Raw genomic sequence first — 24514 nt, forward strand, 5'->3', positions numbered from 1 at the left:
TGTCTAAATCCATTCCCCATAGTATAGGAGTGGCTACTGAAGAGATGGAAGTAGAATCCACCCAACAGTACAATGAATTCCTCCAAAGAAATGGAAATCACACATCCTCACTGATATCCCTACTTCTAGGTTCGGGCCCACTACCAGGAGAAGAATTGATCATGTCCACACCATAGTCTATAGGAACTGAAACTTACCAGACTACCTTGCCAATAAATTTCTCGCTAATCCCAAACCTAGTTATCGTTCAACCCATTCCTAGTTTCACCATAACTTCACAATCAACCACCTCAACCCCATCCCACTCAAAAAATTCCATTTCTAGTGGCCTATCCATTCAAAGTAACTTCCCAGATCCAAACACCATGTAGGGAGAAACTTTGTAATACTGGTCATCATCACAGTTGCTTGCATTTATCCAACAAGATGAAAAATGGGTGGAGAAAATGTACTATGACCTCGTCCAAGAACAAGAACAGTAGAAAAGGAAATTGCAAGAGGTCACAAAGGAAAGGGATAAACTCAGATAGGCAAACCAAGATCTACAAGAAAAAATAGATCAAGTCACAGATAAGTTTCGGGCCCTTTGGCTTATAGTTTTAGACCTTGTCATTGAAGCTCCCGAAGACTTTACATCTCTCTCATTGGTCAAGTGTTGTGAACACATTTAGGCAGCTTGTTCAGGCTTGAAAACCACAAATACAGATCTGAAAAATAAGTTGGAGATAGTCAGATCAACACGGCCTGATCTAACTGAATTTATGCCCAGTCAATTGATGAAAATATTAGCATCGTCACAGCTACAAAATAGTCCCATGCTAAAGCACTTTCATATGGTTATTCCCTAATGGAGAAAGTGCACGACTAGTCGGGTAGCCTGGCTCAAAATAAATATCCTGTCTATACCCTTCACGAGAAGCTAGAGAAACAAATTGTAGACAACAAAACATGCAAAAACTTAGTTCGGCTGTAGAATATTGATGAAGAAATTTCCTCCATTGAGGCACAAGTCCAACAAATAGAGGAAGAGTCTAAAAAGACTAAAAATAAAATCCGTGACCTCAAACCACCAATCCAACTGCATTTTATTTCTCTGTGAGAGGTTTGCAGCAATAATGAAGCACAATGGAACATATTACAATATAGTAGTCCCAATGAGCCAAGCTATAGCAGGAACACATTACAATATAGCACAAACATATAGTAGGTTAACTCACTAAATAATGCATGGAAAAAAATGGTCGACAATTACAACAATTTCAGACAAGAAACAACCTTAGTTGTCCAAAAATTGTGGCCTTTGTTTGGAAAAGAGGGTCAGTAGGTGGTGGAAGTAGCTGAGGCAACAACCCCATAGAAAGAAGGATTGACACAGTAGCAAGCATAAACATCTACAGAACCAGCAACATGACCTACAATTATTGAGATAGGTTGACTTGGGGACAAGTCAAAGAACTGTGGTCGGGGCCTATTGGGGCCTTCATTTTGAATTTTGAAGTTTTAAAAGAATCAAGGTGGAGAATAGGTGGTGGGAGAAATGGTCAAGTTGTGGAGATGACAATCAGGGAGAGAAGCTAGAACACACAGTAGACGAGAAATTATGGCAAGGTGTCGAGAGCAAGCAGGAACAACCAAGTGGACAAGGAGGACAACGGAAAGTAGTCAAGGGTAGAGATAGCCAAATAGAACTGACAGAGGGAACAACGAAAGAGAAGATCAAAACATAAGTGTAGAAGAATAGGGTCCTGAGGATGTGAGCAGTTGCGGAGTGGCCAAAACCAAACTCGGCCAAAGGTCCAATAAATCCTGTGGCTATGGTATTTTATGTATTTGTTAAATAGATTTATGCCCGATTTATGTTGTAATGGGTCTACCTTTAAGTTAATATGAATGAAAGAAACATATTGCATGGCATTATGATCGAGTGTATTGTTCTGATTTATGGTCCTGCTCAAAATTTTAAATTAATGGCATTTATCTGAATGAATATGGCAACCATAACAATATGAGGTTGTGATGAATGATTTATTTAGGATACAAATAAGCTAATGTCTAGATTTCCCTTGGCATATTTCTAACCCTTCTCAATTCTGGTCACAACATGCCTTGGGTGAGATTCCTTGCCTTTGGGTAAGGTGAAAATGTTGGCATCGTCCTAGACTACAACTGACCCTTGTTGTTCATTTATGCCCGAACCCAAGGTCTTTTCCCTAATCACCTTTTTATGCCAACAAGTATATCTTTGAAGATCAATATGAAATCTTCTTTGGCTCATTCCACCTTAAACTGTATGAGTGGGTATCTAATTAAGTTGACCAAGTATAAGACTTTCTTTAAAGGAGATGAGCCTAAGGAGTGGAATCTTGAATTGATACAATGACTCAAGAGCATCAATAACAACATCTCAAGAGTTGTTGATTTATGGATCAATAGCATTCTGGGAGGATTTGTCACTAAGTTCGCAGTCGATTTGATCACTTCTTATAGTGAAGTTGAACAAAGATTTTTCAAAGGACCATAAGATAATATCTTAATATCTTTCAATCTCTGGATTAAAATGTTATTGTGTGAGAAAGGGATTCTACGAATCCAACCAGATTAATGTTTTGATGAAGAAGGAATAATTTTGAACCAGGACCAAGGTCTACGCGAAGTGGAAAAAGATATAGAGTGGATTGTGAACCGAAGAAATTTATTGATACTAACTATAGCTCTTTGTTAGGAGGGTCTGAGAGAGAAGAAGAAACAAGTAACCCTACAACCCCGCGACATTTCCCCTTCCATCCTGAAGGTGCATCAAAGTTAAGAGTTGAGAAAAATCAGGGCATCTTTGGGATTCCCCATCCATCTACTCCCCTTACCTGATTCGAACTTAAACAGGAATGCAAAAAATTATAGATATAATCATAAACATAGAGATGCAGTAGAAAAAGAACTTCATTTCATTAATAGAAAAATACTGAACTATGCTTACAAATAGAATGGAAATAAGATAGCTCAGGTGATTGTAGCTTATCTTTGAGAAGAGATGTGATGACTACATGCCTCTGAACTGTGTTACAATGAGGCTCAAGGGCCTATTTATTATTGGATACAATGAGAAAAACCCTAAACAGTCAAAATCCTAACCCTAGGAGACATAACACCAAGAGTTTGTGGGCTCCATTGGGGTTAATTGGGCATCCAACTTCTTAGGGTCGTAACTTGGTCGTATTATCACTGTTTGGCGTGTACGATACCTTGTTGGAAATGTATCGCCGAGTACTATAGGTTTCACTGCAGGCCCATTCCTAAGGCAATGGGACTACTGCAAATCCCAAAAAAACGTTGTTTAGGGGGTCAAAACTGCTCTGGAAGTTCAACACCTGAAAAACTGCTAAAAATAGTAAATGATGAAATGAACAGGGAAACAAATGAAACTGACTAGGGGGACTAGGTGCAATAAGTGGGTGGCCACAAATATCCACCTGGATCATTCCTCCCACCTTAGGAAGCAATGGTCCCCATTACATGCAAATCCTCCATGAGGTGAGGAAATTTTTGTTGAATGTGGTCCCTTATGAACCACTTGCCCTGGTGAAGGATTTGACTTTCTTTGAAAACTCGATATAGTTGTATCCTCTGTTGTGGAGTGTTCTTGATCTATGTGTCCATGATTTGATCAACTGTACATGTTTTATCTAATCCAGGTTGAGCTCTATTGGTGTGAGTTGTTCTATAATGTCAGATGTGTCCAATGATGGTGGAAAGTATGGCCTAAGGCAATCTACATTGAACAATGGGTGTAGACCAAGGAATGATGGGATGCTAAGCTCAAAGGCGTTGTCACCGATGACCTTGGCGATGGTGTATGGCCCATATTGGAGTAGGCGAAGCTTGTGGTGGGGTCCAGCAAGGCGCTCCTTCTACAAATGTAGCCAAACTTTGTTTCCCACTTGGAACTTGTGTGGCACTTGATGTTGATCATGGCGCTACTTGTACTTAGCATTGGCTCTATCCAATATATCATGGAACTCTCGGCAGGTGTGTTGAATGAAGTTGTTAGCCCTTTCAACTTTGGACAGCACGTGAGATGAATCTACCTGAGTGGCTGCAAATGGTGTGACCACATCGGTGGGGCATAATGGATGAAATCTCAGTCCTATCTAAAAAGGGTTGTGGCCTATTGAGTTGTGGAGAGCCTTTTTGTAGCTGTGTTGGACAAAGGGAATAATTTCATCCCATGTGCATGGAAGCCTCGATTTGTACATGTACAGAATGGGTACGATCATATTATTGACAACCTCTGTTTGGGGATGGAAATCCGTGGACATGGTAAGTTTTGTATCCATCATCAACTAGAGACTTGACAAAAATGCACTCAGGAATCTGCTCTCCTGATCTGAGATAATGGATTGTGGGATCCCAAAGTGTACCCACACTCACTCAAAGAAGAGCTTAGTAATGTCCTATGTTGTGATACTTGATGAGCCCCAATTTTGGTACAATTTGGGCTCATTTTGGCCTATTCTACTTGCTCAAATCATTCACATTTTATTGCTTATGCATGCATTTCTTAGTTTGTTCGTGTTGTTTGTAGGAAGAAGGGTAGACATATTATCTACGTGACTAATGCATGATGCTTTCAAGTTTTTTGCATTTAAAGGGAGAAAAGACACGAAAAAGGAGACAAGGAGGTGGCACTGCTGGTTTTTAGGAGAGGATGTACACAGTCTTGGGGACCTTCCTCGTGATTCCCACCGTAGCTCCGAGCTCCAATCAATCTCCCCACCGATCATAGAGCACCGAGCATAGAGCACCGAGCATAGAGGCAGCCAACTATTCTACAGGAACAACAGTCATAATTGTTCTACAGGATCACCAGTTAAACTTCAGTTGGACAACCGAGTTCCTAAAATCAAGGAAACTTGTTGGATTATGGTTTTGCATAAATACAGAGGCCGTAGCCTTGATTAGGAGCTTTTTGACTTTTGGTATTACGCTTGTAATTTTGATTACGAGCTACAGCTCGGTGTTAGTTCTTGTTGTAAGCCAGTTTTGGTATAACATCATATTATGAATAAAGAAGGCAAATTTTGATCTAGTTCTGAGTTTTCTTAAGGAGACTATAGCTCTCAGGTTAGGGCCCAACCTGAGAGCCATAGATCCCCTTTGCTGTAGTGTTGTTTGCATTTCGTTTCAGCACTTTGAGTTTTTATTTCCACATGCAATTTGAATTACAGGTTGTTAATTTAGTCTTTTTCATGAGTTTAGATAGGATTTGCTTATGGTGAATTTGTTTCCAGTTGCTTAGGATAGAAGAGGATAGATATAATCTATTGGAGCTCCAGCAGAAAGGTTGTTAAGGCTCACTTCCATCTCTCTTAGGGATTGGGGTGCAGTCCATAACTAACCACCAAAAATACGCATTTCTTTACTTTATGATTGCTGCAACACAGTCACGGTTATGTTAGATGCTTCCACATAATTCACACCTGCACCACACACCTTCATCATAGCTTCATGCACATTCTCCTTCACGTTTTGGATTGCTGTTCATTGAATTTATAAGCACAGGTAGTCTAGGTTAATGCATTTTCGGTTTGGTGACAGTCATAAGCATTTGTTTCATTTACACTGCTCTCTCTCGTTCCATTACCTCATCCTCCATCTTAATCACGCATGCAACTACATCTTTGACCTCTGCTCCGCTCTGTTATCTCCCAAAGTCTTTCACTCCTCACATAGCTTCATTCTCTAGCCCTTTCGTTGACCTAGCCCTCTATCTTCCAACCTACTCCCTACACTCACTTCCTATCCTATTCCTCCACTTCTGAGCCATCACCAGCCTTATTCCTACCTTACACATCTCCCCCTACCATTCCATCACTCCTCCATCACTTCAAATACCCACAGTAGGTCATCCTGTAGTAGTTTGTAAACATCCTGTAGAAACCTCTGAGTATCCTGTAGGATCCCCTGCAGACATCCTGTAGGAGGCCACTCACTCGGTTGCTAAGCTTCTGAACGTGAGGAACCTCTGTGGATGGATGCTAAGGATCCCTAGGGACCTCTCCTAGCCTCCCCAACCTGTCCCACGCTTTCCTTCCTTCTCCATCCCATCTGCACAACCAAACCCTAATTAGCACAAGATCACAATCATTCCATCCACTTAAAGAAAAAATACAAAAACATGTCTTTTATGATGCAAGTAGCTTAGATCCATGCATTTTCACTTATTAGATGTAATGGCAGCATTGGTAGAAGTTTCATTCACATGCTTTGCATTGTAGAGGTTAGACTAGTCAAATTAGGGTTTCCTAGGTTTACATGCTTTGATTTGCTTTCAGTTCATTTTTGTCAAGTAAAGTAGCCTTCCTTTGAGAATAGCTTTCGTCCATCAATTAGCAAGCTTCTTCTAAGAGCCTATAGAAGTTGGCTTGAGCCCTAACGGACTTGTGCCAGCTGACCAAGTGACAGCTGCGACAAGAGCTAGTACTTGTGCATATAGCACCGTCGCTTCCAAGTTTGTACGAACTACCGGGTTGATAAAATTAAGAGACAGGAAGCCCCAGGAGTTGTAGCATTATTGCTACAATACTGGAGCTCACCATCTTTTTGGCGCCGTTGCCGGGGAAGCGTCAGAGTATTAGTAATTGTTGTTTTTCTTCTACTTTCGTACTCTTACTTCTGCTCAGTAGTTTATTTCATTTAGATTCTGCAAAAGTAGCTTAGTATTTCCTGCTTTCATAGATTAGCATTTCCTGCTTTCATAGATTAGCATTTCCTGCTTTCATAGATTAGCATTTCCTACTTTCATAGATTAGTATTTCCTGATTTCATAGATTAGCATTTCCTGCTTTCATAGATTAGCATTTCCTGCTTTCATAGATTAGTATTTCTTGCTTTCCTAGATTAGCTTTCCAATTCCGCAATTTCATTTGAGCAAGATAGTTAGTTGTAGATCACTCTGTTTCAGTTTTGCAGGTACCAAAGAAAAAGCAAAAGCAATCAAAAAGAAAAGTCCTTTCCATTTCATGCCTCGTAGGAACCGAGATAAATCAGGCAAATTCCTACCCAACACCCCCACCACATCACTAAGTCACCCTTCTCTCTTCTTTGGTGACAGTGACCCAGAGGAACCTATAGGTGAACATCCTGAGATATACCAAGACCCTATAGAAGAAGAAGAGTTAGAGACCACTCCATCTGAAGCCATGGCTGATAATAGAAGAGAAGATGAGAGAATAGAAGGAGCTTTCCCCATCCGAGAGACCAATGGAGATATGAAAATGAAGAACATTAGCCCCTCCGCCTTGCCTCACTTCCATGGACTGACCACTGAGGATCTTGATACCTTCTTGTTTGAGTTTGCTGTCCTTTGTAGAACCTATGACTATACTGAAGATGAGCAAAAGCTGAAGCTTTTCCCTTCAACTCTTAAGGATGCAGCACTACGCTGGTTCATGGGATTACCTGGGAATAGTATCGCTACTTGGGCTCAGATGCAACAAGCCTTCAATACCAAGTATAGGGATTACTGTAGGTCTAAGGAAACCAAGGGAGAGATCTTTCGGATGACCATGGGGAATGATGAGTCTTTAGAAGATTATGAGGAGAGGTTCCAACTTAGCTATAAGCGGGCCAGGTGCACACTTGACCCTGAATCCCTAAAGTTGGTTCTACTCCGAGGAGTCCCTGAAGATCTCTTAGACACCCTTCACATGTTAGCTGGGGGGGACATTTACCAACTGCCTTATGAGGACATCAAGACTGTGTTTAGAAATCATTCCAGGGCAGCTAGAAAACGAGGTAGAGGAAATCTCCTCTCCACTGGTGTCCCTTTCTCCAAACATGAGTTTACAAACCAATTAGAAGATCTTAAGAGTGAGGTGAGACAGACCATTGCCATGCAGCTGGACACATTCAGGATCCAGCAGAAGAAAGAAGAAGCTGAGAGAGCCTTGGCTGTCTTCTGTCCTAGGTGCACCAGAAGACACCCTAAGAACGAATGCCCATTGCATTCGGTTGAAGTGTGTTTCGTTTGTGAGGAGGACCACCCAATAAATCAGTGTCCAACCTTACCTGGGTTTAAAGCCATGTACCAAGGAACCGAAGCCCCCACTGAACCTCTCTACTTCATCAACCAAAGGAGGCCACAAGGATCTAGACCTTATCAGCAGGGAATGCAAGGGGCACCACAAGCTTATTATAACCCCAACCAATCGACTCCCATGCCTTCTTGGGGTCCCCCTGCTCATCCTTCTTGGTCCATGCCTCCTCCATGGTCTTATCCACCTCAGTACCCTACTCAACCTACTTCTCATTCATATCATTCACATGCCTAGTCACAGCCTCAATGGAGTGCTCCTCAGTCGGGGTGGAGGCCCCAATACAACACTCCTCCTGCCATTTTGCCTCCACCACCAGTTCAACCTCAACCTTTACCTCCTGCTCCTCCAAGGCAACCTCAAATGCCTGCTCAACTGAACCCGAAACCCAACAATAGACAGGCTCAGCAGGTATACACTGGGGAAACATCATGTCCTACCTATGCTGTGGAGATCCAGGAGATCAATCTTCGATCTGGGAAGATCCTTCCAGATCGCTAACCTCCTCCCCCAGAGGATGAGGAAGATCTACAGGAAAGTGAACCAAAAGCTATTCCACCCTTTCCTGAGAGACTAACTGCCACCACACAACCCAACCCAGAGGAATATGAGCTTCTGGGTGAGCTCAAGCAGTTGTGTGTAAAAATACCACTTCTCCAAGCCATCAAGGATGTGCCCATATACAACAAACTGGTTAAGGAAAAGTGCTTTAAACACCCAGGCAGGAGAAAGAAAGATGCCTCAACTATCAATGTCATAGGACAACTGTCTGATCTTATGTTAGGACAAGTCATCTGCCCCAAGTATCTAGATCCTGGAAGTCCTGTAGTAGATGTTCACATCAATGGCACCATCATACCTCACACCTTGATTGATCTAGGGGCTGCCATTAATGTGATGACCAGGGATACCATGCTCAAACTCAATCTTCAGGATTCCTTGAGGAAGACCTCGACAGTACTGCAACTAGAAGATCACTCCACCATGACTCCCGAAGGGATTGTGGAGGATGTCTTGGTCTCTGTTGACTCTTGGGAATACCCTGCAGACTTCCTGGTTCTGCAACCAAAGGCAAAGCTTACTGGATATCCTCTCATTTTGGGAAGGCCTTGGTTAGCTACTGCAGATGCTTACATAAGTTGTCGTGCAGGAAATATGACCATCAAAAATGGTCCCATGTCCAAGCAGCTAGTCCTATACCCTCCTACCCAACCCTCCTTAGAGCATGACTTACCACTTCAGCTAGAAGAAGGAGAGGAAGACGAGGTGTACTCAGCACCTCTGTGCACCCTAGATACCACTAGAAGAGACCCTCCAACCGAGGATGACTTGATTGAGACTCTGATCCAGAATCCACCTTCTAGTGCACTATCCTTAGAGAAGTTGGTGGAGGATGCCCAAGCGAGCACCTTAGTGGACCTTTGTACAACCAACCCTGTCACTCCCAGAGTCAAAAACGTGGAGTTCGGCCCTGAGAGAGCATTAAAGATCAGCTCCTCCCTATCTCCTTCCCAGGAGAAGGAGTTGTGTAGCCTGTTGGCCAGCCACCTAGATGCTTTTGCTTGGAGCTATAAGGAGATGAAAGGAGTCCATCCCTCGGTCTGTACCCATCATATATACATCAAAGAGGATTGTAAACCGGTTAGACAACCCCAGAGGAGAATGAATCCAGCCCTTAAGGACATTGTCAAGGAAGAATTGCATAAACTGTTGGATGTCGGATTCATCTACCCCATCTCAGATAGTGAATGGGTGTCCCCTCTGGTCTTGGTTCCCAAGAAAAATGGGAAATGGAGAATTTGTGTGGACTACCGAGAGCTGAACAAAGCTACCAAGAAAGACCATTTCCCTCTGCCTTTCATAGATCAAGTGTTGGATGGACTGGCAGGAAAGAAGTTCTTCTCTTTCCTGGATGGGTTTAGCGGGTACAACCAGATTCAAATCAGCTCGGAAGACCAAGATAAGACCACCTTCACTTGTCCTTGGGGTACCTTTGCCTACCGTGTCCTTCCCTTTGGGCTATGCAATGCTCCTGCTACCTTCCAGAGAGCTGTCTTGAGCATCTTCTCAGAGTTGGTCCATGATGCAGTAGAAATCTATATGGATGACTTTACTCCTTACGGGGCTAACTTCCAGGAAGCATTGTCCAACTTGGGAAAAGTCCTAACCAAGTGCATCGAGATGAACTTGTCCCTTAGCCCTGAAAAATGTGAATTCCTAATGACTGAAGGGACCGTGCTAGGCCATACCATCTCTCGCCAAGGGTTACAGGTGGATCCTAACAAAATCACCCTAATCAAGAAGGTTGCACCTCCACAAAAGGTAAGGGATGTTAGGAGTTTCTTGGGATTAGCAGGATATTACCGAAGATTCATTAAAGATTTCAGCAAGCTAGCCTCACCATTGTTTGGCCTGTTGGCAAAAGATGTGGAGTTTAATTGGACTGACGATTGTCAGAAGAGTTTGAATGAATTAAAAGACAAGTTAGTGTCGGCTCCAATCCTGAGAGGTCCAAACTGGGCCCTACCTTTCCACATCCACACTGATGCCTCGAACAAAGCCATAGGTGCAGCCTTAGGACAAGTTGAGCAAAAGCTTCCATATGCCATTTACTTCGTTAGCAAAAACTTGTCCAAAGCAGAGCTGAATTACACTGTAACCGAGAAAGAATTCTTAGCTGTAGTCCATGCACTGAACAAGTTCCGACATTACATCACTGGCTATCAAACATTTGTACATACTGACCATGCTACAATCCGATATTTGATGAATAAACCAGATGTGAATGCTCGTATTATTAGATGGTTACTTTTATTGCAGCAGTTTGATTTAACCATTGTTGACCAACCAGGTAGAGAAAATGTTGTTGCTGACTTTTTATCTAGATTGGATTTATCTGCAGGTGAGGATGGAACAGTGGATGACCAGATGCCCGATGAACATCTGTTTGCTATCTCAGTACTCTCTCCATGGTTTGCTGATATAGCAAACTACCTTGTTTCAGCACAGTTCCCTCCGCATCTCTCTTCGAGAGAAAAGAGCAGAATCATCAGAAAAAGTTCCTCATTTACATGGATCGGGGGCAATCTGTTCAAGCTTGGCCCCGATCAGATCTTAAGGCGTTGTGTAAGGGAAGAGGAAGTCTTTGACATCCTCCTCACCTGTCATGATGGGCCTTGTGGAGGACATTTTGCAGCAAAGAGAACTGCCTTCAAAATCCTGCAGGCAGGCTACTACTGGCCCACACTTCATCAAGATGTCAGAAGATATGTCAACCAGTGTGACCAATGCCAAAGAATGGGGAAACCGACCCAAAGGGATGAGATGCCTCTCCAACCTCAAGTGACTCTTGAGCCATTTGAGAAGTGGGGTATGGACTTTGTGGGCCCAATCAACCCTCCTTCAAGGCAAAGGTCTTACATCATTGTGTGCACTGACTACCTGACGAAGTGGGTAGAGACCAAAGCCATCAAAGCAGCAACAGAAGAAAAAGTGGCCGAGTTCCTAAGAGAAAACATCTTCTATAAGTTTGGCTATCCAAGAGAGCTGGTCACCGATCAAGGGAGCCAGTTCACCTCCAACATGGTCGAAGATCTACTAGCTCATCACAAGATCAAGCATAGGACTTCCACCCCCTATCATCCTCAAGCAAATGAGCAGGTGGAAGTCACCAATAGAGCATTAGAAGGGATCTTGACCAAGGTGGTGAGCAGCAACAGAAAGGACTGGGCAGATCGCCTGGTTGAAGCCACATGGGCTTACAACACCACTTGGAAGACCACCACCGGCTTCACACCTTATGAGCTGGTCTATGGGAAGAAGGCTTTGCTGTCCATTGAGTTCGAATACAACACCTTGAGGATGGCAGCTCAGCTGGATCTAGATCTCAGCCATGCACAACAAGAAAGGCTATTGCAGCTGAATGGACTGGATGAGCACCGCATGCAGGCCCTCCTTCACTCAGAAGTAGTCCAACTTCAGAGAAAGGTGTGGCATGACCAACATCTCCATGACAAGCAATTTCAGCCGGGAGATTGGGCTTTGTTGTATGATTCCAGATACAAAGACTTCAAGGGGAAGCTGAGAACCAGATGGCTAGGGCCATATTCAGTGGAAAAATGTCATGACAATGGATCTGTTCTCATTCGGACCATTGATGAGGAAGCCATCCCCATGCTTGTCAACGGGCATCGATTGAAGATCTACAGGAAGCCTCCCTCCAGACAAGAGTTCATCAAAACTATGGAGAAGGCAGTATTGGTCATAGAGAAGGGTCCTGCCCTTGCTTTGGGCACACCCTGAAGAATCTAAAAATAATAATAATAATAATAATAATAATAATAAATAAATAATAAAGATCCTTGGGTGAAAACCTTTCTGAGGCGCCCAAGGCAGGTGGTAGGGGTGAAAACCTCATTTGAGGTGCCCCTGCTATCTTTCAAAAAAAAAAAAGAGAAAAAAGAGATAAAGATCCTTGAGTGAAAACCTCTCTGAGGCGCTTAAGGCAGGTGGTAGGGGTGAAAACCTCATTGAGGCACCCCTGCTATCTTTCAAAAAAAAAAAGAGAGAAAAAAAAAACAAAAAGAAAAAATACAAGATCAATAAGTTATTATGTGAAATTTGCATGCAGATTGCAGGTGTTCTATGAAGGAGAGGAAGCCTCTCAACTCAAGGTCAAAGGTCCTTATCATGCAGCCAGGACACCTCACCAGCACCTCCTCCAGGAATGATTATGCTCTTCAAGGTATGTGCACTTCCATTATATATTGAGTCTCCTACAGGAAGACACAGATTTTCTACAGGAAGGTGCCAGTTTCTACAGGAAGGCGCCAGTTTCTACAGGAAGAACTGCCTGTCTACAGGAAGCTCTGTATTTCTATAGGAAACTTCCTGTAGAAGCTTAGAACGGCCCATAATGCATTTCATGAGCAGATCTGATGACTACGGGTTGGTGTGGACGCATGCAAGCCTCTTTTGGGCCCATGCACAACGCTGATACCTTGCTCCACCATCCTCGTCAACATGCATCCAAGTCCCCTGCACCAGCAAAACAGATCAATGAGTTCTCGCAGAAAAAGGCATTTTCAAAGATAAACAAGCGCGGAGATCTTATACCACAGGCATCAGAAGCTCCGGAAGCGTGATTGAAAGACCAGATCCTCCGCCGTGCAGCATACACCCAAGGAAGAAGAACTGTTACGAGACACCCGCGGGAATCCTGTAACAGTTCAACCTGCTGGAGTGGATACCGTTCACAACACCGCCATCTCCAATGTAATGCAGGCGCATGCAAGCACAGCATTCCCTCCATCGTCAGCAACCTGTAACCATGAGCCTCCGGGTCTGTGTAAGTGCGCATGCAGCAGGTAGATCCGCTCACCATCATCGAAAAACTGGAAAAATCGTGTGCAGCCACGCAGGTAAGCGTCTAACCCCTTCCTTCCATCAAATCGCATGAATATTACTTTGATTTGTTTGCATGGCGTAAAAGTGAATGGTTGAGCAGCCGTATGGCCAAGTAGACTGGCCACGTTGGCTAGTTATGGTATAGTTGAATGTTCGGGTGGCGGCCACGAAAAAAATCAGCAGCACGCACGTGAGAATCTATGGGAATGAGTTCAGCAGAAAAAGGCGGCGGCAGATCTGTGGGAATGAATGCGGCAGCAAGTGAATACGCCGGTGAGTGGTTGATGACGTCGCCCAACGGTCCGGCGGGGGACAGCTCATCCCCCGCGCCACGGATCGCGCCGATTCAAAATCTAATCGGCTAGATTTTGACATGCATTTAATCAACCACCACTTCGAACTCGAGTGGCTATTCTGATCGCCTCTGCACCTTGATACGCCGAGCTGTTGGCTACCAGAACACCGGTGAAGCGCACCTCAAACGCGGTCCAATTGCAGTCCTCCCGGAAATTTGCGCACTGCTTCTACAGGAACGCAGTCTACAGGAACGCAGTCTACAGGAACGCAGTTCTACAGGAACGCAGTCTACAGGAACGCAGTCTTCTACAGGAACGCGGGTGCTCACGTAAAAAAGGTGGCCGAATGACGAGGTAACCCTGGACTTCTCATGCAATTGATCATCTAAGGTGGTAGGATTGTCAGTCATTGTCTGGGTAAATGAGAAAGTAGACAAATTGCTGTCTGTGTGCCTATACTGCAATTCTACAGGATTGCTGAAGTAGTTAGACTGTGTGGTAAAATTTTGTGGGTTATACGCATTGTTCTACACTCTGTCACCGAAACCAAACTCTCTTCCACCATCACCACCTCCAGTTAAGAAAATTGTGCATCATGCCAGGTGGGTTTATCAGGCGAGAACCCACGGATTCAGATAAACTGAGGAGAAATCAAGCAGTGGTAGAGCTTTTTACACAAGCACAGTGGATGTCTTTTTGTGATAAGTTGCAGGGGTACGATGAGGAAGTGGCCAAGGAATTCTTGTAGGCCCTGAGGCCAAAATCCAAGGTGCTGGACATAGTCAATTTCAGAGGCCTAAGCCTCAAGATCACCCCGCAGTCCATCAGCAGAATCACTGAGCTTCCTATGGGTCTTCCGTGGGATAAAGATGAACGAAAGCTAAGCCAGCAAGCCAAGAAGGAGTTCTTCCCACCCGAAGAAGAATTCATAGAGGATAAAAATGGGGTGAGAAGGACAAGCCTGTTGCCACCATGGAACGAAGTCAGTTTGCAAATCATGAAATATATCACTTGTGAGGGTCGTTACAGCATCGTGCATGCATATCACTTCAGGCTACTCACCGAATTAAGACACCGGATCAATCTTCCTGTAGAGCAGAAATTAAGCATTCCTTATTTCCTGTTACAATCCTTGATTGAGTGCGCTACAAAGCTCAAGGAGGGCATACCAGATCAAGTCGCGCACCATGGGCTGATCAAGCTTCTTGTGGAAGACGCGCTCCACTCACAAAAGGTTCCCCTCTCATGGGAATCCTTCCAGAATTTAACACGAGAAGGAGACATAAAAATGTTGATGGAGGAAACGGGGTCGTCTAGCAGTGAAGAAAAAGAAGCAGGGGCCGAAGAAAAGAAGGAAACTAGCCCAAGTACCCCGACTACCATGCAAGAGAAGCAGCACGAAGAAAAAGATGCTGAAGAAAAAGCTGACTCCCCTATCCTGTCAGCAAGGGAAATAAGGTCAAAGAGCAGAAGGGACAAAGTTGGGGCGGGCCATGTCAGCCCAATTACCTCTCCAGCACTCACAAGCAAGCAAAAAGACAAAACCCCTGCAGCAAAGCAAGCGAAAGTGAAGACACCTGTCACTACAGGAAAGGAGAAGAGGGCTTCTACAGGAAGCCCGAAAACAGCTTCTACAGGAAGCACAAAAGTGCAGAAACAGGCTTCTATAGGAAGCCCAAAAACGGAGAAACAGGCTTCTACAGGAAGCCATGCAAAATCAAAATCAAAGAAGCAGAAGGTGGATGTTCTGGCCAGGGAGGCAGCGGCTGTATTAGCTGGCCTCAGTACACCACCTAAATCAAAAGGAAAGAGAAAGAGGGACCCTCCTCTCTACTTCAAAGCCCGGAGAAGTGTTAGGATAAAAACAGGGAAACCATAGATGCAGTCCAGCAGCCCAATTGTCATCGAAGATACCCCTGCTTCTCCCAAAGAAAAATCCCCCTCAAAGATTACAGTTACCTACGAAAAGGAAAGTCCAAAGAAGAGCACATGGCAAGAAAGGTTAGACCTGTTGGATGAAAAAACCCAGCTACAGGAAGCCGAAAATGTCCTACAGGATACCTTGGCTTGGCTACAGGAAACCGAACAAAGAGAAGATGAAGGACCCTCGTCACCAAAGGAGGGTGAGCTAGCACCTCCTGGAGAGGATGAAAGAGAACATATCCCTGAACCTAGCCCTTCACCCAATCTGAACTCCTACTACACCTTCTTGGAGGTGGGAAATATCATACCGCAAAAATTTACTGTACCTCTATTTTTTGCATTGGAAGAGGAGAGGGTCCGTTCCCACACATGGATGCAAATCGCCAAATCCAAGGGTGTGGCGAACATAGGCCCCCTGCAAGAACAACTTAAAGAGGTCAGGAGTGAGTTTGCATTGGCTAAGCATGTGGCTAATTGTCAACGTGTGCTTCTACAGGAAGAAAACCAGAAGTTGAAATTACAGCTACAGGAGCTAAGGGCAGGGGTAGGAACCTCCTCCAAAGACACCACAAATGAGCAGCAAGGAAAACAAGAGCTGACCACCCATCTTGAGGAGCCAATTACACTTCTACAGGAAACAAGACAGCAGGGCCAAATTGAAACACAAGCTCTGAAAGAGCAGCTGAAACAAAAGGAAACACAATTGGCCTGCATGGCCAGTTGGGCCATGGAAGCCTGCAGTGCAGACATCCTGCAAAGTCTTATGGGTTGTACTTAAAGGATCAGTGGCTAAAGTTCCAGATAAACACATTAGCACAAAGAGGTATTGCACAAATCCATAACCCACAGCAATTTGCCGAATTATGCAATACTAGCTCAGCAGAAGACAAAGCCAAGCTAGCAGAATTCTACATCCACAATCTGGTTTTGCCTGATGAAGTCTCTTGGGATCCCAATATCTCCTTGGGTGATATGCAGTTGATGGCCTTCGCTTCATGGCTAAATCATGAGGATCAGAGAGCAACTGAAGAAAAATCGGTCATGAGCCGAGAAGTGAGTGAGCCACTGTACATTCGATCAGAACCAAAGAATCCGGTTGCCCTCATCTCAGCCCGCCAACAGTTGTCTAATGATCCCACAGCTTCCTTGAGATTTATGGACCAGCAGGCCCAAGCAATAGCCCACTTTGAAGACATGGACAGATTATTGGGAGAAACTACTGCCCAGGCATGTGCACGCAGGTGGCATACCTTGGCACATAGTTTGAAGATCCGGGAATACCATACCCCGACCCGGATGAGGGAAGCATTGGCAAGAGTGAACCTTTACAAGAAATCCATGCAAAGACTTCAGGCCAGCTGGATTGGCCTTAAACTCAGCCCCCCATTGCTGCTAGGATTGGCTGAAGGAAGTACAGAGAAAGATGACAATGCACAATGGGAAAAGGTGGACAAAACAGCAGGGTTTCATATCAACAAAGAGGACATCACCACAGAAGCTTGGGATGTAAGGGGAGCAGTGAAAGCCATGAAGGATGAGGATCTTGACTGAGTTTCTCAAGGATGAGCAAATGGTTTAGCTGGGGGGTGATGATGAGCCCCAATTTTGGTACAATTTGGGCTCATTTTGGCCTATTCTACTTGCTCAAATCATTCACATTTTATTGCTTATGCATGCATTTCTTAGTTTGTTCGTGTTGTTTGTAGGAATAAGGGTAGACATATTATCTACGTGACTAATGCATGATGCTTTCAGGTTTTTTGCATTTAAAGGGAGAAAAGACACGAAAAAGGAGACAAGGAGACAAGGAGGTGGCACTGCTAGTTTTTAGGAGAGGATGTCCACGGTCTTGGGGACCTTCCTCGTGATTCCCACCGTAGCTCCGAGCTCCAATCAATCTCCCCACCGAGCATAGAGCACCGAGCATAGAGGCAGCCAACTGTTCTACAGGAACAGCAGTCATAACTTTTCTACAGGATCACCAGTTAAACTTCAGTTAGACAGCCGAGTTCCTAAAATCAAGGAAACTTGTTGGATTATGGTTTTGCATAAATACAGAGGCCGTAGCCTTGATTAGGAGCTTTTTGACTTTTGGTATTACGCTTGTAATTTTGAGTACGAGCTACAGCTCGGTGTTAGTTCTTGTTGTAAGCCAGTTTTGGCATAACATCAGATTATGAATAAAGAAGGAAAATTTTGATCTAGTTCTGAGTTTTCTTAAGGAGACTATAGCTCTAAGGTTAGGGCCCAACCTGAGAGCCATAGATCCCCTCTGCTGTAGTGTTGTTTGCATTTCGTTTCAGCACTTTGAGTTTTTATTTCCACATGCAATTTGAATTACAGGTTGTTAATTTAGTCTTTTTCATGAGTTTAGATAGGATTTGCTTATGGTGAATTTGTTTCCAGTTGCTTAGGATAGAAGAGGATAGATATAATCTATTGGAGCTCCAGCAAAAAGGTTGTTAAGGCTCACTGCCATCTCTCTTAGGGATTGGGGTGCAGTCCATAACTAACCACCAAAAATATGCATTTCTTTACTTTATGATTGTTGCAACACAGTCATGGTTATGTTAGATGCTTCCACATGATTCACACCTGCACCACACACCTTCATCACAGCTTCATGCACATTCTCCTTCGCGTTTTGGATTGCTGTTCATTGAATTTATAAGCACAGGTAGTCTAGGTTAATGCATTTTCGATTTGGTGACAGTCATAAGCATTTGTTTCATTTACACTGCTCTCTCTCGTTCCATTACCTCGTCCTCCATCTTAATCACGCATGCAACTACATCTTTGACCTCTGCTCCGCTCTGTTATCTCCCAAAGTCTTTCACTCCTCACATAGCTTCATTCTCTAGCCCTTTCATTGACCTAGCCCTCTATCTTCCAACCTACTCCCTACACTCACTCCCTATCCTATTCCTCCACTTCTGAGCCATCACCAGCCTTATTCCTACCTTACACATCTCCCCCTACCATTCCATCACTTCAAACACCCACGGTAGGTCATCCTGTAGCAGTTTGTAGACATCCTGTAGAAACCTCTGAGTATCCTGTAGGATCCCCTGCAGACATCCTGTAGGAGGCCACTCACTCGGTTGCTGAGCTTCTGAACGTGAGGAACCTCTGTGGATGGATGCTAAGGATCCCTAGGGACCTCTCCTAGCCTCCCCAACCTGTCCCACGCTTTTCTTCCTTCTCCATCCCATCTGCACAACCAAACCCTAATTAGCACAAGATCACAATCATTCCATCCACTTAAAGAAAAAATACAAAAACATGTCTTTTATGATGCAAGTAGCTTAGATCCATGCATTTTCACTTATTAGATGTAATGGCAGCATTGGTAGAAGTTTCATTCACATGCTTTGCATTGTAGAGGTTAGACTAGTCAAATTAGGGTTTCCTAGGTTTACATGCTTTGATTTGCTTTCAGTTCATTTTTGTCAAGTAAAGTAGCCTTCCTTTGAGAATAGCTTTCATCCATCAATTAGCAAGCTTCTTCTGAGAGCCTATAGAAGTTGGCTTGAGCCCTAGCGGACTTGTGCCAGCTGACCAAGTGACAGCTGCGACAAGAGCTAGTACTTGTGCATATAGCACCGTCGCTTCCAAGTTTGTATGAACTACCGGGTTGATAAAATTAAGAGACAGGAAGCCCTAGGAGTTGTAGCATTATTGCTACAATACTGGAGCTCACCAATACTCTTCTTGTAGGCCACCACGATGGCCATCTTAGAGAATCTGTTGATGACCATGAAAACACAATCGTTGCCATGCTTAGTAGAAGGAAGGTTTGACATATAATCCATGGAGATAGATTCCCAAAGCCGACTAGGAGTAGCTAGAGGAGTATATAGGCCTTGCTTCTTGATGGTTGGTTTGGCAATGGCGTAGGTGGTGTAGGATCTAATGTACTTCCCCACATCTTGATGAAGTTTCGGCCAATTAAAATACTTCTGCAATACTGCCACTATTTTCTCTACTCCAAAATGTCTAGTGACCCGACTGTAGTGCGCCTCTCAAATCATCTTGACATGCTCATTTGAAGTAACACAGATGTGTCCAAAGTGGCATAACGGTGCATCTTGAAGGTGAAAATCTGGAACTTTCTTCCCTTCCATAAGTGTTTGGTATAGGCTACCAAATTCTAGATCGCTCTTGTAAAGATGCGGCCATCCTGACGTCTCATGTCCACAAGAGTTGAGCACAATAATTAGTGACATGACCGGTGGTCGATTGAGGAAATCAACAACATTATTTGTGCCACCATTCTTATACTTAATGTTCAAATAGAACTATTTTAGATAGGTGGACCATTTGCAATGGTGATCGTTCTATAATTTCCCTTGTGTCTCTATGAATTGTAGTGGTCGGTGGTCTGTGTGGATGACCGTTTCATTCCCCAAAATGTAATGCTTCCATTGAAGGTAGGCCTACCTAATGGAATAAATTTACTTGTCATAAGTCGGGTACTTTCAGACTATGCCTGAAAGTGTCTCATTGTGGTAAGCCACTACATGCCCATGCTGAGTAAGAACTGGACCAATAACATAGTTAGAGGAAATTTCCTCAATCTCAAATGGATATTGTAGAAAATATGTGATTCTTCAACTCAGAGAAAAATCACTGTTTGGTTTCTGACGAAAATAAATTTTCTTTAGCTCTGCCCTTGTTGACTTGACTTAAAGGCCAAGTGATATGAGAGAACCCCAACATGAACCTACGGTAGAAATTGGCAAGACCCAAAAATTTGTGGAGCTCTGTTAGAGTGGTTGGGTTTGGCCAATCCTGAATGACTTGTATCTTGGATGGTTCCACATGTACACATTTCTCATAAATGATGTACCCCAGAAATTGAACATGGGTCAGGCCAAAGGTGCATTTCTCCAAGTTAGCACACAACTTGAGTTGTCGAAGGGTTTGAAGGACTGTTGAGGAAAATTAATTACCTATCATTTAATTGTCAACCCGGGGGTTTCGTAAAACTTGCGAAGCATGCGTGCACTATATATGCTAGAAATTAACTTTCAATTTAGATCAGTCTAACTACGAAACCAAATAATGACAAACCAAATTCACCTATTCTAATTCAACAATCAATTCAAAAGAAATTATAGTACAATGTGTGGAATTGAAATCTTAATCTATCACACTTGCAGGAATTGAAAAGCACACCACTCTTTCATAAATGAAATTGCATGAAATGAAATCTACTCTAAGGGATCATGTGTACATTATCAAATTAGGATCCTATGAAATGAATAATCAAAACCACATGAAATTAAATGAAAGCAAAAATAATCATTCTTAACCTCCAGATATGAAACAAAATAAAATAAATCACTCTTAACCTCTCACACAGGAAAAGACATGAAAGAAATAAATCTTAATCTATGAAAAACAATAAATCTTAATCTATGAAAAACAATAAATCTCACACATTATAGGTGGCCAATCCAAAAGCATGAGGGATGGAAAGTTGAGAGGCTCCAAATACAAGCATAACCAAATCAAAGTGAACATCACTCATGAGCATGGTGCCAAATCCAAATTCTATATTCAAAACAAGAGCATTTCCCCAACTTTTCACATGCATTTGGAAGGAGAAGACTCTCCTATTTATACAAAAACATAAGAAGCTACCTCATTAATGGAGGTCCATTATTCTCTTCCTATATCCCTAGAAAATCTCATATTTTTACAACTTAAATAGGTAATGATGAGACACATATCCTCTTTGACCTTTATCCATATCTTCTTCCATATCTTGAAGGAAAATCAAATTTGAGCATTGGAGGCTACATAAGGGTGCCTTGGAAACTTCCAAATGACCTACACATTTCATGAAACTCAAGCCACTTTTAAGTATTAGCAAGTATATGCCATTTTTCTAAGTTTTAACCATTTAATTCACTTATAATACTAAAAATCATTAACTTTTGGAAAACACAAATGGAACCCATATAATTATGAAAATGGAGGCTAATGAAAGGTTATATGGTCATGGAGTTGCGACATATGAGTGAAATGGTAGCGATAAAGGTGAAAGTGGATGATATTTTGAATACATTTTGGAGACTCTACATACCCTGCAATTGACGTTATTGCATGTCCTCATGCAATCTACCGCATTGCTTAATCATGATTTTCTTTTGAATGAGCTTGGATTATATCAATTGTCCTTAAACTTTGCATTTGACAATTTAATTTCTTTTTGCAAAGTATTACTTTCCATACATTGAATTGCAACATGTTTGGTTGGTTCTTTTGTGACAACCAAATCTTAATTGGGATTGGCCCTTTTGTTTCAATACTTTGTTTCTTTTTGTTGCAACAAGATTCATTGTACATATTTAAGAATGGATTTTTAAGTCAGCCATACGATATGCTCATTATTTAAGCATTTATTTGCAAATCACATAACTTTTGAACCATAATGCAATCATAATTGATTAGGACAAGTATGTTAGGATGAAATGAAGTGATATGAAGAGTGTTCATAAATGGATGTCCCTTCCCCCCAACTAAAGGTGTTTATGGTTTTTTTTTTCAAATAAGAAAGGAAATATGGTGAATTATTTTCCAAAAATTATAATTTAGTATTCAAGGAATTCTATGATTAAAAGCTAGAAAAGAACATACCTTTACTTACCTAGGAAGTGGACAAATTGTGCATATGTAGAGAATTTGTAGCTGCTGCTGGATGATGGAATATAATGTAGAATTTCATCTGCTTCTTGGTTGCATAAATGGTGGATGAGGTGGTGAAAGTGGATTCTTTATTGTTGTTGCTAAATCTGTTGTATCTGCTGCAAAATGCTGAAATGATATAGTCTTCACCTACTACAAAACCTGATGGTACAATTCTAGTCATGTGAATAAATGTGTTGTTGTCGAGCATGAAGAGAAGTCATTGGATTACCAACCATTGATGAATGTCATTAACCAATGCGAGGAAAACTCGCCATTAATGTCAACGAGTGCCAAGGTACCTAAGTACATCTTGCAAAGTGTGAATAGATGAGCTGATGTCGAGCCACTTGCAAGATCTAACGATCAAGGGACATTGATGTATTCCCATGATTGTCAGCAAGAGAACTTGTCATTGATGCATACAAGCCTCAAGGTACTAATAAGGACTCTAGCCCTAAACCTAGATAATGTGCTGATGTCAATAGGCCAAGACTTGTTAGAAGGGAGGCCTTAAGGAATCCTCCATCATCTGACATGAGCGTGAAACAACGATTTTGAAGGATTGTGAATGAAAAAGTTTTGCAGTGGATTCAATGTTTATTTGAAAAATTGAAAATGGAAAATGGAATGAATCAGCTTTGTAAGGGAGCTGAATGGTTTTATTGTTGGGTTTAAAGTTTAGTGAAAGAGAGGCAGGAAAGTATAATGACTGTGAAGGAAAATGAATAGTGGATCAAGGTTTTATTTGAAAACATGAAAAGGAAAATGGAATGAAATTATTATTGACTGAAGAAACGAAAATGCAATGAAGGTTTTATTTATTGAAAATGGAGGAGATCAAGGGTGAGGCTGGCATCTGAAAGATCTAAAGTGTTGGATATGATCTGACATTATATGCTCATGCTTTGATGTTTCTTTGATCATGTTTTGGTGAAATAAATGTGGTCTTTAAGAGAGACACTGTTCGATTATGGTCATTTATTCTTCCTACTGGAACATGCAAAAAAACTAGCACTTCTTCTGCAATGGAATGTAAAATTATCAAAAGAGAGAGGTGATCAATCTCTCTATTAATGACATTTACACAAAAATTTGAGAATTGGTACTAAAAAAAAAAATTCATGAAAGAAAACCAAATGAAGTTTTACCTGTATCCAAACTAGTGCATCAGGTTACCAGTTGTGTCTTATCAGCAATTTATTCATTCTTTTTTTTTTTTTTTTTTTTTTTTTTTTCTGTTTCAAAATCTGATGATAGCTTTCTCATTATGTATATCTCGTTGAGATATTTCCAACGATGATTAAGTGGTCAAAATCCGATGTCATATGAGAAAGTTAGGCTGATTTGAAATTTGGGTGAAACAGTGAAGATTGTCATGAGGTTTCTTAGTTGCAAGATTGTGCCCTTCTTGCATCTAAAAATCCTATCAATCTTCTTTGGCTAAGTCATGACATAAAATTTTCCTGTTTGTGATGTCGTTGGCTTCTGTACCTACAAGACTCAAAGAAACATGATCATATACAAATAATTTATGAAACAAAAATGCATGTCTACAGGATTCAATCTTCCATCTACATGACTATTGTTTTGCAAAATACCTAGAAGAAAATCCTGTAGATGAAGCATCTTTATCGTTCTTCTTCTTGATCCATTTTCAGTGTTGAAAAATGAGCTGGTAGATGGAGGGTGACTGTGTAATAGTGATGTGGTAGTGGGTGACATGGCAAATAGATGAGGTGACATGTTGACTGTTTCACTGATGATATGGCAATGAATGTGCAATATTGACCAATGTTGTGCTATCATGTGGTGGCAAAATTGTTGTTTAATTAAAGTTGTGTCAAAATTGTAGAATATTAAACAAATTTCAATCCCCAAAAGATTTGAACTCATGACCTCCATTATGCAATTTGATTGAATTACCAATAGATCATAAGTCACATTTATGATTTTAATGGAATTTTGGAAATGTTAGGCCCCTATACTATTAGTGTAACCCCTTATTGTTATTAGTACAACCCCCTTATTATATTGATGTACCCATGTAGTGCCCATATTGTTACTATTGTGCCCCATAAGAAGCCCACTATTGTTATTATTGTG

This window comes from Pinus tabuliformis, chromosome 1_1, assembly GCF_031772625.1.
Source record: "Pinus tabuliformis cultivar Carrire ecotype Pingquan chromosome 1_1, CPIR1, whole genome shotgun sequence".
NCBI classification, from domain to species: domain Eukaryota; kingdom Viridiplantae; phylum Streptophyta; class Pinopsida; order Pinales; family Pinaceae; genus Pinus; species Pinus tabuliformis.